This window comes from Balaenoptera acutorostrata, chromosome 6 (assembly GCF_949987535.1).
Source record: "Balaenoptera acutorostrata chromosome 6, mBalAcu1.1, whole genome shotgun sequence".
NCBI classification, from domain to species: Eukaryota; Metazoa; Chordata; class Mammalia; order Artiodactyla; family Balaenopteridae; genus Balaenoptera; species Balaenoptera acutorostrata.
The window spans coordinates 24,341,760-24,358,243 of record NC_080069.1 but is presented as its reverse complement, the minus strand read 5'-3'; the positions used below and the strand labels follow the sequence as shown (position 1 = coordinate 24,358,243).

Here is a 16,484-nt window from a genome sequence, read left to right as displayed (position 1 = left end):
TATGAAAAAATATTACAAATAAAGAAGAATCTAATGTTAAAAAACGTTCAAGTAACTCACAAGAAAGCAAGAAAAAAATAGAGGAGTGAGAAACAAAGGGACAAATAGAAAACAAATACCAAATGGCAGAACTTAAGCTCTAACACATCAATGATTAATTTAAATAAACCAGTTAAAAGAGATCAATTATTCTTCAGAAGTTGGAAAAAAATTAAAAATAGATAGAGTGAATAATACACATTTATCAATTATATACAGACTAAGAAAATGACTTCACAGATAGCATAGATAAGTAGGAAGTAAAAGGATAGAAAAAGATGTATCATGTAAATAGGAATTAGAAAATAGTAAGAGTGACCATAATAATATCAAATAAAGTAAATTTCAGAGCAAGGAAAATTATTTGGAACAAAAGTGGGCATTGCATAATGATAAAGGATTAATCAACCCACCAGGATGTAGCAATCCTGAGTATGTATGCAGCACCTAGCAGCATTTCAAAATACATGAAGCAAAAACTGATAGAGATGAAAAGAGAAATAGACAAATTCACAATTGTAGTTGGGTATTTCAGTACCCAACTTGCAGTATTTGGTAGCACTACCAGAGATAAAATCATGAAGAATACAGATGAGTGAACAATACCATCAGCCTAGTAGATCTAACTGACATTTATAGAACACTCCACCCAACAATAGCAGAATACTCATTCTATTTAAGTGTTCATGGAACATTCACCATGATGACTATGTCCTAGGTCATATAACAAACCTTAATGAATTTAAAAGAATTGAAATCATAGAGAGTATGTTTTCTGTCCATAACAAAATCAAATCAAGAAGTCAGTAGCTGAACAGGGGAGATCAGCTCAATGCTTTGTGACGACCTAGAGGGGTGGGATAGGGAGGGTGGGAGGGAGGCTCAAGAGGGAGGGGATATGGGGATATATGTATACATATAGCCAATTCACTTTGTTGTACAGCAGAAACTAACAAAACACTGTAAAGCAATTATACTCCACTAAAGATATTTAAAAAAAAAAAAGGCAGTAGATGAAAGACAACAGAAAACTTTCCAAATTCTTGGAAATTAAACAATACACTTCTAAATAATCCATGGGTCAAAGAGGAAGTCTCAAAAGAAATTTAAAAATAAAAATAAAAAAATTGCATAAATGAAATAAAAAATACAACATATCAAAGTTGGTGGGATTCATCTAAAGCTGGGCTGAGAGGGGAGATTTATAGCACTAAATCCTTACATTAGAAAAGAGAAAATATATCAGTAGTCTAAATTCCTAACTCAAAAGACTGGAAATAGAAAAGAAAGGAGAAAACAACAACAAAAAGCAAACAGAAGGAACAAAACAAACAGCAACAACAAAAAAGCAGAAGTCAATGAAAATAAAAACAAGAGAGAAAATTAATGAAACCAAAAACTCATTTGTCAAAAAAAAATCAATAAAATCGGCAAACCTCTTGACAAAAAGAGAGATGACACAAATCACCAATGTCACAAAGGATCCTGCAGCCATTAAAATAATAAGAAACAAATACTACAAGAAACTCAATGCTCATAAATTTGATAACGTAGAAGAAATGGACCAATTCCTTAAAAACCACAAACTACCAAAATTCAGCAATATAAAATAGATACATGAATAGTTCTATAATCATTAAAGAAATAGAATTTGTAATAAAAGCTCCTGAAAAAGAAACCCCCAGGTTTCAGATGTTTTCAAATAGACAATTTCTCCAAACATTTAAAGAATTAATACCAATTTTTACAAATTGCTCCTCTTCCAGTAAAGAGAAGAGGAGAGAACACTTCCCAACTTATTTTATGGTTAATTACAAGATAAACGTGCCCACTACCACTGCCACCATTTAATCTTGTTCTGGAGATCCTGGACAATGCTACAACGAAAGAAAAAGAAATAAGAGGTATAATGAACATCTAACTAGAAAAAAACAAGAGTCAGCAAATGATTCAGTAAGTTTTCAAAATCAACTTATAAAAATCAGTGCTGGAGTCATGCTGGTCATCGTGTGGTTCAGAGTGTGCTTGGAACTTTGAATTATAATGCCAAGACAGTTTCTGAATGTTTCTGCTCTCAACTGCTCATAACTTCTTAATTATTTACTGAACGCATAAAGGAATAAGCCAGAGATAAATTAAAGGGAAGCCCAGAGCCTCAAGCTTCTCCAACATCCATCAAGGAAGCTCAAGAATGTCAACTGAAAAAAAAATTTCATCTTTCTTCTCTTCAAATGTCCAGCTGCAGTCTTAACCAGTGGTGTCTAATACAAATATGATGTGTATATCATATATATAATGAATTGTTTTCAGTACCTACAAGAAATGAAAATGGAAAAAAGTGTCCTTTCTAAGGACCGTTTCTGCCTTCCTGAGGAAAACACAGAGGCAGAAAGGATGATGACTGAGTGTCTGAGAAATTGTTCTTGGGACTCAGTGACCTTCGCTGATGTGGCTGTGGACTTCACCCAGGAAGAGTGGACTTTACTGGACTCTTTTCAGAGATGTAATGCTAGAGAACTACAAGAACCTGACCACAGCAGGGTATCAATCATTGAAACCCACTCTGATCTCTTGGTTAGAACAAGAAGAAGATTTGAGGACAGTGGAGAGAAGAGGAGTCCCCCAAGACCCAGCAATTCAGCAGGATAATCCTGGGGGAAAAACATCTGTTGGAATTGAAGCAGTAACATCGAATTGAAAAATGCAGCGAGGAACTTGGAAAGACGAGCTCATCTCTCCCATTGAGACAACAAGCAGGCTTGGTTCCTACTTCAAAGAAACTGAAATAAATCCCACAGCCTCAGCATTCCTCTCCTGTGAGACAACCAAGTGTATGTGCAGACTTCACGTGGGCCCTCTGTGTCACCCCGGAGAGACTCAGAGACAAAGGGAACCAAGACAAACAGGCTAACTTTCCTTGGAAGAAGGGAATAATCAAGTCACAAGTCCAACAGTTTTGGTGATGGAGACGTGGCTTCCTGGAAGAGGCAGAACTGTAGTGGCCAGTCTGGGTGGAAAGACAGAAAAGCATCTGGAATCCAGTTATGAAAACTCTTCCCCTAGACATCTGCCCGTGTTTGGGGCAAGAAGAGGGAACAAGGATCCCTGCTGTCCTACTTCTTAATGACGCTCATCAGTAAGTATATCAGTAGTTATATCAGTTTGCTTTTCCTTAATTGCTCAATCTTATACTACCTTACTTTTTTTTTTTTTAATTATTAGCACCTTTAATTATTATTTATTTATTTATTTATTTTTGGTTGTGTTGGGTCTTCGTTTCTGTGCGAGGGCTTCCTCCAGCTGCGGCAAGCGGGGGCCACTCCTCATCGCGGTGCGCGGGCCTCTCACCGTCGTGGCCTCCCTTACTGCGGAGCACAGGCTCCAGACGCGCAGGCTCAGCAGTTGTGGCTCACGGGCCCAGTTGCCCCGCGGCATGTGGGATCCCCCCAGACCAGGGCTCGAACCCGCGTCCCCTGCATTAGCAGGCAGATTCTCAACCACTGCGCCACCAGGGAAGCCCTACCATACTTTTTTAATGTCACTTTACACACAGTGGACATTATGTGGAGTTTTAATATACCTAAGTTTTTGCTATCCAATCTTAAAATTCTTTTCTTTTACTTGGAGCATTTACTCTATAATAAATTCCTAATAAATTTGAAAAAAAAGTCAATGCTTTCCTACACCAGCAAAACTGGCCAGTACATACTATAAAAGTAAAATACAAATTACAATAACTAAAAGTATAAAATATCTAGAAATTATCCAAGAATCCAAAAATCCCTCTATGGGAAAACTTAACTCTAATAAAGGAGATTGAAGATCTGAATAAATATTTACAAAGATACCCCATTCTCTTAGATTGGACAATTTAATATTATAAGATGTTGATTCTTCCTAAATTAATCTATGAATGAAATGCAATATCAGAAAATTCCACTTGGATATTTTTTGAGGAACTCAACTAAATTTATTTTAAAACATATATGAAGGAAGAAAAATCTATGAATAGTGAAGTCAATTTTAGAGAAAACAAAGGGTGAGTGTGCCCTGCCAAATATTAAGAAATGTTGAAAGATGATAATTTAATAAAGACAGTGAAATTGGCACAAGAACAGATGAACAGACCAAGGGAACATAATAACTTAAAGACTGATCCTTGTTTGTATGAGACTTAATATAAGATAAACTATAAGAATAAATTAATGGAGAAACAACAGTTTGCTTAGTGAATGATTTGGGAAAACAATCTCACCATGTGAAGAAGAATAAAAATGAAATTTGACCCTTACCTAATCCTGATACAGGGATAGACTTTAGCTGGATTAAAGACCTAAATGTGAAAATAAAGATCTGAAATCAGTGGAGAGCTAAGAGTGTTGAAAAGTCCTTAAACTAAACTTCAAAAGCAAAAACTGTAAGGAAAAAATGTTGATAGCTTTCGTTACATCAAAATGCACGCTTCTGCTCAATGAGACAGCTAAGATATAGAGGACAGATAGAAATGCAATTGCATGAAACTATAAGGGGTTATTACCTGGCATAAACCAGGAACTCCTAGAAGAATGAACAGATGAAAGGTAGTAATTCAAATAGAGAAATGGGGAAAAGATATGTACAAAATATTTTCGAAATAGGAGATCCTAATTAAGGCTGATAAATGAGGAAATAGAGACATAACATTATTTAGATAAATGTTTGGTTCTCCAGAAGAAATAAAGAGAAAAAGGTTTAAGTGGTTGCCTCGTGAGAGTGTGGCTGAAGGTGGGAACATTTGGAGTAGAAATCCTTCAATATAATTTGATTTTTAAATTTAAAAGAAAAAGAACTAATGTCAAATAGCCTCATCCATATCTTTCAAAAAATTAAAGGAAATATCTCACTTAGAGTCATCTAGTCAGTAGTAATTACACTGAAAATGTTGCATAAGAATAAAAATTTTAAGATATAATTTCAAAAATGATGGCAACATACTATTTACAAAATAGAAGGATTCAAATAGGTACACACAAGTGACAAATAAAAAACAGATCTAATAAATCTTATACAGGAATTAAATATATCATATTTTATAAGACTTTTTAGCAGATTACAAGAACACAAAAATACATTGAACAGAAAAAATTATATTGAAAATGAAATAGATATGAAATACAAATGCGAGAGTGCATAAAAATATAAACCAAGAAATCATTTTTGGGGGGGGGGGGATAGGTAATAAAACAACAGTAATTTATTCTCTCACAGTTCTGAAGGCCAGAGTCCAAAATCAAGATGTTGGCAGGTCTGCACTCCCTCCAGAGGCTCTGGGGTAAGATGACCAGCTTGTGACGGCTGTTGGTAATCCTTGGCTTTCCTTGGCTTGTAGCTACATCTCTCTGATCTCTACCTCTGTCTTCACGTCTTCTCATCTCCCCTGTGTCTCTCTTCTGAAGATACTTATCATTGGACTTAGGTACCCCCCCCCCGCGCCAATTCTCAATACTCCAGAATGATCTCTTCATTTCAAGAACCTTAAATTAGTTACATCTGCAAAGACCCTTTTTCTAAATAAGGTAGCATTCACAGATTCCCGGAATTAGGATGCAGAAGTCTTTTTTTTTTTTAACTAATGAATTTTTAAAATTGAAATTTAGTTGATTTACAATACTGTATTTGTTTCAGGTATACAGCACAGTGATTCGTAAACCAAATAAATCTTCTATGTTTAAAGTACGCTATAGTTTCCAAAGCATTTTCATTTTGAATATGAATTAACATTAACATTAGCTGAACATCACTCCAAACACCTTACTTTGGAGGTAAGTATCAATATATACCTCTTAGATGGATATCTAAGATTCTTAGGATCCTCAGATACATGTAACCAACAGAGAGAGAAGGCACATTGAAAATGTGATTTTGCATAAGAAGCAGTGTGATTTGGTGGATGGGCACATAGTCGCTGGAGCCCAACTACCTGGGTTCTATGTAGATCCTACCTCTTATTGGTTGTGTGATGATGGGCAAGTCACTCCACCTCTCTGTGCCTCAATTTCCTCAACCATAAAATGTGGATGTCAATAATCCCCACCTCACAGGGTTTCCTTGAGGATGAAAAAGTGCTTAGAACACCATCTGGTACATTGTAAGCTTTCAGTTAAGGACCATCGTTTTCCTTGGTCTGATTTCCAACAGACAGAAGGCCAAGGAGGAGCAGAGACAGGTAAGGATAAGGAGAGAAGGAGTCATTGCTGGGTCTGGGCTCTGTACGCTCTTCTGCAATTCTGTCAGATGTTTTAAGCAGAAGTTCATCCATCATTTTTGGAGGTGCTTTACTCCCCCAGGTCCCAGGCAGCTCCCTAAGACTTCCAGGGATCCTGAGAACAGGATGTCTTTTGTCTCTTCTAGAGCCTTCTGTGGGTGGTTGGGGGATGGGTAGCAAACAGTCTAAGGAGAACATTTGCTTTCTTGTCGAGCTTTTACCTGTCTTTCCACCTCGTCCCCTTTTCATTTCATTAGACAGGGAGTTTCACCTTAGCTCATTCTCTTCGTGCTCTGACACCGCACGGCACACATTTGGTTTGAGAATCACCGAGAGGTAGGCAGGACTTGTAAGACTGTGACCATATTACTGATGAGAAAGCCAACTGTCATAAAGTAAAGCTATTTACTCAGGGTTGTACAAGGCTGTAAGGAAGAGCCAACGCCGTGAGTCTGTAACAAGAGCTCATTGCTCTTGTCCTAGAATCTATTCACTCAATGTTTACCGGGTCAATGAGGGTCAGGTTGCACTGATGCAGGGGGCAGAGGGGACAAAGATTAATAAATATAGATCTTCTTTTTAAAAAAAATTTTGTTCTTTGGCTGCACTGTGGAGCATGTGGGATCTTAGTTCCCCGACCAGGGATTGAACCTGTGCCCCCTGCATTGGGAGCGTGGAGTCTTAACCACTGGACCGCCAGGGAAGTCCCTCCCTGTGGATCTTCTAGCATGTTCAGAAGAGGTTTCCATCAGCACAGCTGGTTGGAGCATTTGATCTCATCGGGTAGTTTGTGCCTGAGAGAATTAAGGTCTCCATCAACATGTTTGAAGGCTGTATGGTGCAGATACAACTGTGCCGATTTTAAAATATGATAAGTTGATTCTAACATTCTTCCAGAAGAGAAAAAGTGTGAGAATGTCAAAGAATATTTCGAACAAGAGAAAGATAGGAGACTTGTCCTACCAGATACAAAAACATATTAGAAATCAACAATAGTTGGAAAGTTCTGACATTAGCCAAGGCAAGACAAACGGCTCACCAAGCGGCTATGGATCCATACGAAGAAGTATTTGAGGGAGAAAGGATGGCCTTTTTATAATTGTGGAGTGGGGACACCTTTTTAGCAAGGCAAAATTTCCAGGCCATAATGGAAGAGACTGGCGGACTTGATAGCATAAAAATTTGAAATAGTTGTAGAGAGAAAGATAACAAAGTCAAGAAAAGAAATTTAAAAAAAACTTGTCATATAGATACCTGATAAAACTATTTGTTGGTACCTATCCAAAGAAAGACTTTGCAAACTCTTGGACTCAAGATTCCAATTCTAAAACCCACATCGTAGAAGTCCCCACAGAGGCACATATAGTTACATGTTCCAGGATGTTCATTTCAGCATTGTTTGTCGTAGGAAAAAAATAAGAAACTTAAATGTCTACGAAAAGAAAATTAGTCAAATAAATTGTAACACATCCAAACTACAGAATACTCTTCATAAAGTAAAAGGAATGAAGGCCTGGTATAGAAAAATTCCTAGGTTAAGTCAGAACAAGGAACAAGAACAAGGCTGTTGTTCTGCATTTAAAAAAATCTATTTGAATATAGGTATATATGTAAATAGAAACTGGTCCTGGAGGATCTCCAATGAACTGTGAATAAGAGTTACCCCTGGGAAGGGGAGTGGAATGGGTGGAAATAGGATTTTCAAGTTTTATTCTTCATGCCTCCTTATTGTTCGGATGTTTAATTTGAACATGTAATCACTGTGTAATTTTAAAAATGTAAACAACGAGGAAGCAAGGCTCCTCATCCCCAGGGACGAAGAATAAGGACTTTGCACATCCATCTAAGCTGGGGAGTCAGACGAGCCGGGAGGCCACCCAGCCACTAAGGGACAGAAAACAGATGTGGAGGAACCGTGAGCCACGTGCACTCACCAATCCCCTGGTGCTCAGCTCCAAGCAGAGACTGTGGGTCGACTGCACAGGGCAAATGAGGGTTTTCTCTTCACTTGAACAAAAGAAATCAAGAATGTGGAAGAGGCAGATGTGACAGCCATAAAATGATGTATCACCCACAGATCTGAAGCCGTGGAAATGGCAACTCAGCCCTGTTCTAACTCAACTCAGCTCAGCAGCAGCAGTGTTAGGATGCGTAGGTAGAGAGACATCTCTGCTATCCCGGTAGGGCACTCAGGCCTGCCTGCATGGAGGCAGCCTGTTGGGACGTCTGGCCTCCAGACCTCTACTAGTTCTGAGCTTGTGAGCTGAGAAAGGGCCAAGCTGCAAATACAAGTCTTTCTTACCTGCAAGGAGCTGGGAAACCCGACAACACACACTTTCCCTGCCTCTTTCACTTTCACTGGCATCAGAGCCTAAACACGCTGGGAATTTGAACAGAGGTCTCTCTCTTCAGCTCCAGCCCCCAGGGTGGGTGGGACACTCCGTTTCTCAGCTATCAGCCCCCGTGTGGGAGATGGAGGGGTGGGCTTGGAATTAACCGCCAGGAGATCTGGATTGTCAACAGAACATGCAGGAAGCTGGTTCTAAGCCGTGCATGTGAATTAAGGGGACAGAAATACTCCTTCAGTCTTCAGTATTTGGGGTGGCTTCCATAAAGCAGTTGCAGGAAAAATCACGGACCTGGATGCCATGTAAGTCCTAAGCCCTCCTGGAGTGATTTCCTACTGGATCATGTAAGAGGTAAGAGATCTGCACTCCTGTATCGAGTTCTTTTTGCCAATTTGTCTCAATCACATTATTATCATTAATAATAATAATAACACATATTTTGTACTTACTACACATCAGGTGCAATTTAAAGTATTTCCATGTATCGTCTCACCTACCTAATTCTCACAACGGCTCTGTGGGCTGGGGCACGATTACTCTCATTTCACAGATGGAGAAACTGAGGCACAGTCAGTTTAAGCCACTCTCCAGGTTCACACGGATGGCAGGTGGTGATGCTGGTTCTCCTCTAGATGACCTGACTCCAGGGCTTCCTCTGCACTGTGCATGGAACCCTCGGCAGCCTCCTCAGATGTCACGGGGTCTGTGGACTAAATGAGGGTGAGAGGACAAAGGGGCCCATGGTGACGAGCAGCATGGAGGGTGCCTCCAAGGAAGTTCTTGGAAGCCATTAAGCAGGGGAGGGATGGCGTGGGGCTCAGGGCACAGTCACTCTGAGGATAAGTACCAACAATCGGGGGAATGGAACCCAAGATTTGAAGTTTTCTGGCTTGTGCATTGTCATCAAAATAGGACATTGGTTGGTGTGAGGCCGAACAAAGGGGCCTCCACATCCCCTGCGGGAAAGGTGTGTATGGGTAGTTCTTTCTCAGTGACAGGTCTGTCTGGAGACAAGGAGAATTTTCCAACTTGGCCTGGGAAACACTAAGACAGCAGGAGGATTTAAGATAATTCAAATATAGTCCTTCAGCCCAACTCTCTATTTCACAGAAAGAACTTGTTCAGTGAGGAGTAGGGTCTTGTCCAAGGACTCATGGCTATTGAGTAAATGAGCTACGACCAGACCCTGTTCTGTTTTCGAATTTGCCTTGGGCTGCCTCCTGTTCTGTTCTGGCATACTGTCCTCTGTGCTGACGCCTGCCACCCCCTCCAAGTCATAGACTTCCAAATGTTCATCATGGACAACACAGATAAGAAAGTATTTGATGTAATGACTGGAAGAAAGTCAGTTCATTAGTAGCTATGTTCATTATCAGAGATTCGTACTTGATTCAACGGTTTCTAGTATATTCAGAGAGTTGTGCACTCATCACCACAATCCGGTTTTAGAACACCTCCTGGAAAGGTCCCTGGTGCTGACAGTCTTCATCAGTCAATCTCATTCTCACCCCCAGCCGCAGGCAACCACTAACTTATCTTCTTTTTAGATTGGCTTTCTCTGGACATTGAATATACATGGAATCACATAATTTCGTGGTTGTTTTCATCTGGTTTCTTCACTTACCAAAATTCCATTGTATGAATATACCACTTTTTGTTTACTCATTCATCAGTTGGCAGACATTTGACTATCATGAATAATCCTGCTATGACTAGGGCTTCCCTGGTTGCACAGTGGTTAAGAATCTGCCTGCCAATGCAGGGGACACGGGTTCGAGCCCTGGTCGGGGAAGATCACACATGCCGCGGAGCAACTAAGACCATGCGCCACAACTGCTGAACCTGTGCTCTAGAGCCCGCGAGCCACAACTACTGAGCCCACGTGTTACAACTACTGAAGCCCGTGCGCCTAGAGCCCGTGCTCCACAAGAGAAGCCACTGCAATGAGAAGCCTGTGCACTGCAATGAAGAGTAGCCCCCGCTCGCCGCAACTGGAGAAAGCCCGCGCGCAGCAACAAAGACCCAATGCAGCCAAAAATAAATAAATAAAATAAATTTAAAAAAAAATCCTGCTATGAATACTTGTGTACAATTTTTTGCACAAACGTTTGTTATTATTTCTCTTGGAAGTGGATTTGCTGGCCCACATGACAAATTTGTATTAACTTAAGAAACTGCCAAACTTTTCCAAAGTAGTTGTACCATTTTACCTTTCCACCAACAATGTAGTTTCCAATTTTTTCCATATCTTGCCAATATTTGGTGTTATCTTTTTGATTATAGTCATTCTAGTGTGTAATAGTATCTCTTTGTAGTTTTAACTTGCATTTCTCTGATGACTAATGAGGTCGAATACGTTTTCATGAGTTTAGATATTTGAATGTCTCTCTTGATGCAATGTCAAGTCTTTCACCATTTTAAAATTATGCTTTTGGATTTCTTATTTTGGGGTTGTGTTCTTTATACTTATGGATACACATCTTTTATTATATATGATTGGCAAATATTTTCTCACAGTCTGTGACTTGTCTTCATTTCTTTCAAGCTGTCTTTTGAAGAACAAATTAAACAATGAGTTAATGAAGCTTAATTTACCAATTTTTCCTTTTATGGCTTACGCTTTTGGTATTGTATCTATGTTTGCCTAACCAGAGATTTAAAATATCTCCTCCTGTGCTTTCTCTTAGACGTTTTGTAGTTTTAAGCTTTATATTTAGGCCTGTGGTCCACGTGTCCTAACCTGACTCAAAGCCCCACTTTTCCTGAGCTAGAGCCTCCTGTGGACAACAGAAAGGGAGCCATTGTGGGTGGCTTCTTTCTCCCCTGGGGGCAACTGTTGAGTGGAAACCAGCTCAAAAGGTTTCCATGCTGCTCACCCAGCCACTGCCTTTCTAAACAGAGGTCCGTTGATAGAGCACTTCAGAACCCTCTCTCTCTGTTTCTAAAACAGCAATTTGTAACCTGCTTGAGGTTTGAGATGACTGTTGTTTCTCAACATCTTGCTTGCTTCATACAAATTTACTGCTTCCAGTAGATATTTTCTGTGGTGTATATTACCAGATTGTGGTCACTGTATAGCTTTAATATAAAGACTCTATTTTTGGTTCGTGTTGATGTGTTTCAAGGATTGAAGTTAAATAATGTGTGAGCATTAAATAATGTTAATAAAGTTAAATAATGTCCACCATCTTTTCCAGGAACGTCCAATCATTTTTTAAATGTAGCAATAAACAACTAGATTATTGCAATTTTGACTTACAGAGTATTATAAAAGTAGCTGAAAAGTTACAATCCTAATCTGTTTATAAAAATAACAGGTCTGGTATTTTTGTAGTCATAAGCGGCCAAGGGTTAAATCAGTAGGAACCAAGGAAATTTCAGATACTGTACATTGAAGAAAGGCACTAAGAAATTAAATTAATATTTTCCAAAAACCCCCAAGACACAAACACACACACACACACACACACAGAGAATACTACCCTAGGTCTGCAGAATTTAAAATCAAAAGACTATTCTGTTGAATAGATTACATATGCAAAAGACTGATTATCAGGAATGTAGGTTTATTTCATTAAAAAACAAAACAAAACAAAACAGATTCATCCCCCAAAGAGTACTGTATCCTTTAAAGCAGCAGCAATCACAAGGCACATATGTACAAAATACCTCAAGCAAAATAGAAACTAAACATTAAAAAAATATGTTATTTAAAAAGATGTTGAAGACCATTTGTTAATATGAACATATATTATAAAATGACATTTTTAATATAATTTTATTCCTTTCCCTTTAATAAGAGATGGAGTAATAGTGTAATATTTATGTACTACCTTGTGGCACATATCACAAACATTTACACCACCCAACTTGGTTTGCTAAAGAAAAAACAGATAGCTAAAGCACAGCTTAAAAATTTTAATTTTAGTGCTTTCACATCTTTTTTAGATATTTGGAATTCATAAGCTGAAAAGAAATAAAGGTCTCATTTTCTTTAGCTTAGAAAAAAAGCTTGTAGTTATACGTCCCTATACAAAAAAGAATACATTCTAGATATTCTAAAGTATCAAGGACATGGTTTCTATTTTGGGATCATCACAATAATCCTCTTCTGAAAAGATTAGAAGTCAACGCATAACGAATGTAAAGGTCAATTATACTAAAATAAAATAGTATTTGATTTAAAATATTGCTCACTTAGGAAGTATAATGACTATTCTCTGGTTAGGGATGCTAAGATTCACTGTTAGAAATGGTGCAACATCAGTATTTAGCGTATATAAAAATTCTAGGATTCAAATATATTATAATGAAAAATTTGTAATAATCACACATAAAGTATTCCTTTATATATTAGCCAATATATACATTGAGCTTCACATGACGAAGACTGAAGAAGATGTGTTTGAATTAGATCTTCAATACATTTTGTATCATATATGCTGAAGTGCCTCTAAGCCTTAACGTTGCAGACAATTTTCTATGAGATATTAAGGAGTGCTCACAATCTTTATCATTAGAAGGGAAAGAAGATACACTGAAGCTCCATTTTTAAACAATGACAACAAAAAAAAGAATATAAAATACTAGTATTAATAAAACGTTTAAATAGTACTAAATAGCACAATTTAAATATCAGTTATATGCTGTCATTAGTTTTTCTCTTAAGAAAATCAGTTCTTGGGCTTTTGGATTTGTTTTCTTTTAAGTACCCAGCATCCTTCTCGTGGTCATACACTGAGTCGATACCCACACCATCTAGTGACGCCCCATCTGGTACCCGCAGGCCCCCTGTGGCTCACTGTGCAGTGACTCAGGCCTGTCTGCGTGTTGCGTGGTGAGAGGACACCAGGCCCCAGACTAAAGCAGCACGGTCTGGGCCACCTTGCTGATTGTGGTCGCAGCTTTCTCCAGTTCCTCTTCTGTTTGTTCCACTGTGACCACAATCCTAATGCTGAGAAATAATAAGGGACACAAAAGATAGTCAAATGAGAGTCTATACCAAGGGTCAGCCTGCCACCTGTTTTCGTGAATGAAGCTCTTCTACTGGAACATGGCCTACTGTCCCTAGCCACTTTCTCACTGCCCCGGTAGGGCTGCGTAGTTGTGGCAGGGACCTGTGTCCTGCAAGCTGGAAGCACTTTACTACCTGCTATTGACAGGAGTTTGCCGTTCCCTGCCTGCACTAGTAGCGATCTAGTCCAGGTAACCTTGCAGTAGGGCTCTGCCCAGGCCGGCAGGGAACTCTGTCCTTTAAATCTACCGCTGCAAGCAGTATCAGGCCCAAAGCAGGAAGTCAACGTTTCCCATATTAATGAGCGTGTGGTTGTTCACAAGCGTAATTCAGTAAGTCATACAGAAGTCCTACAATACTTTGATGCGGGGCAGAAATTTTCAAGTTTTCAGGAAACTGAAGACAAGAAATATCAGCCTGACAGGGCACTTCTACCCGGGTCCCTCTCACTCCCCTCTGCAAACATCTGCATCAGCCACTGGACACATACACACTGAGTTGGGCTGTGCCCAGAGTCCTGAGGGCACGAGGGTGGCCCCCGTCCTCATGAAACACAGGATCACAACTTTGGATGGTGTAATTGGAACGGAGAGAGCAGGATCTTTAGGGTGCTTTCGAGCTGCTGCCAGAACAGCCTTCCAGAACCCAGCCCAGGGCCCCACGCCTGCACAGCGCTGACTCTGAGTGCTCTCTGGGTCTCTCCCAGACTCCTCCAGGCTCCCTCTCCATCAAACCCGTGCTCTGGGCTCCCCAGATGCACCTGTAGGTCTCCACACCACTGCAGACCCTGCTGGAAGGCCCGATGCCCACCCCAGCTTGTTTGATACGCTTGATTCTGCAGGCTCGGCTTAAGCGTCTCCTGCTCTAGGAAGCCTCAGTCCCTCCCAGGCCAGAACTAACCATGCCCTCCTCCTCTGTGACCTCCCTGACCTGTGTCATGACCCTGAAACCCTCAAGCTCTGGGTGTCTACCTTCTTGGACTACACTGTTTAAGTGCTTAGGGGACAGAATCAGGTGTTGAATGAACGCCAATTTTAAATCATGAGTCGAGGTGCCTCCCCACTGAGGGCCGCTTGAACCTCTGTAGAGGTTTTCCCCACTGTCACTTTGCTTTTCCTTGGGTGCTTAATACGTGTTTGTCAGATGAAGTACCACACAGCACTTGGGCCAGAGGTGGGATGAGCAGCGCCCCCCAGACTGTGCCACCCCCCCCCCCCCCGTAAGGACTATCCTGGTGGTGGAAACAGCTGGCCCAGCACACGCTACCGCAGCACAGTGGCAGGTCGTCGCCAATGCGAACCTGGGCTGTCCCAGGTCGTTCTTGGGATCGCAGATGTTTCATTAAGTTAATTACAGAGTCCTGAGGGGATTTTCAATTAAAATGGGAAAACATCTCGTTTAAGAACAGAAACAGGTGATGTTCTATCTTTTAACAATACACATTCTTCCTTATCCTGTGACAGTCTTTCAAAAAATTTCAAAACATAATACATTTCATACAAAGTTTAAAGTAGAAAACAATGACTCAGGTCATAATTTTAAGTCTACCAACCTCGGAGGAGGGAGATACTTCTCTTCTTTCTCCAGGTAGCGCGCCAGAGTTAACGCGATGCCTCTGTCCATGCACTGTATGAGGAAAAGGAATACATTTGCAGCCTGGACTGCAGACACTGGTCATTAAAACAGGAAGGTGCACTGAAATGCTCCTCTCAAGAGTAGTTTTAATTCACCTTTCCAACTATAACTGCTAAAAGACAAAACAAAACACCACAGAATCATCTTATCATCTTGAGAGCACTGCTCTACAGGACTTCCTGCAATGATGGAGGTGTCCATCCTGTGCTGTCCACGACGGCAGCCAGGGGCCCACGTGGCTCTCGGGCACTTGGAGATATGGCTAGTGCAACTGTAACACTGAACTTTGAATCTGACTTAATTTAAACAGCCATAGGTAACTAGTGATTACCACTTTAGGCAAAGCAGAGTTAGGACAAGGGGAAACAGGACCAACAAAGCCCCGGAGGCTAACCAAGAGCTGGACTTAATAACGCCAGCAGAATCATTTCAGAGAGGAATTGCTCACACGTCAAATATCAACAACACCTCTGATTCCCATGTGCTACACTTGGACACAGTGCTACCAAGCACAGAAGAGTCTGGTGTCACATTCTGCACAGCTTTCCAATACATCAGCTACCTGCCAACATTTTTTTTTTAATTAAATAATTACTATCAAAATAAAGCATAAAGTCAGACGAGGGTAATGGTTTATAAGGGTTTCTTCCTTGGGGTGATGAAATGTTTTGAAATCAGATAGTGATGGCTGCACAACCCTGTGAGGATACTAAAAACCACTCAACAGTATACTTTAAAGAGTGAATTTTATGGAACGTGAATCGTATTTTTAAACAAACAAACAAACGAACAACCAGCTAGAGCAAGGGGTGCTGTAAAGGAAAGAACAATCACTGCCAGCGTGTGGCAGTGCAGGTATTTGCCTGAAGAGGGGCCATTCTGTAAGCTGTGAGGCAAGGTTTTCCTCTGCTAGGAAAAGATGGAAAACAACGGCAGGCAATGTCTTTTGCTGATTCTACATTCTGGAAGTGTACTTGGAAAAGTTAACTCCTTCTGCAAACATCTGGACTGGCTCCGTTTCTAGTCCTGTCTAGTTAAGAAACAGTATAAACCATAGCTCAGTTTGTAAAAACTGTTTTATCAAGCAAGTCAACAAAAATTTGGCAGAACTGCTCAGTTCTGCAAACCTTAAACAAGAACTACGGTGTCACGATCCTTTTTTCTCTTTCAAATATTGAAAAGAAAAAGCAAAGAGGAACAGGAC

General features: G+C 40.1%; 1 long non-coding RNA gene and 1 pseudogene across 1 annotated transcript; one reads left to right on the top strand and one right to left on the bottom strand.

Annotated features, from left to right (window-relative positions):
• The first annotated feature begins 2,741 nt into the window (after positions 1–2,741).
• LOC130708345 (uncharacterized) lies at positions 2,742–11,820 on the top strand. Its single transcript, XR_009008565.1, has 2 exons — positions 2,742–3,175; positions 5,287–11,820. It is a non-coding gene; the product is annotated as an uncharacterized LOC130708345 (long non-coding RNA).
• Positions 11,821–12,180: 360 nt separating this feature from the next.
• Positions 12,181–16,484, bottom strand: part of LOC130708336 (serine palmitoyltransferase 1-like) — a 54,751-nt pseudogene continuing 50,447 nt past the window's right edge.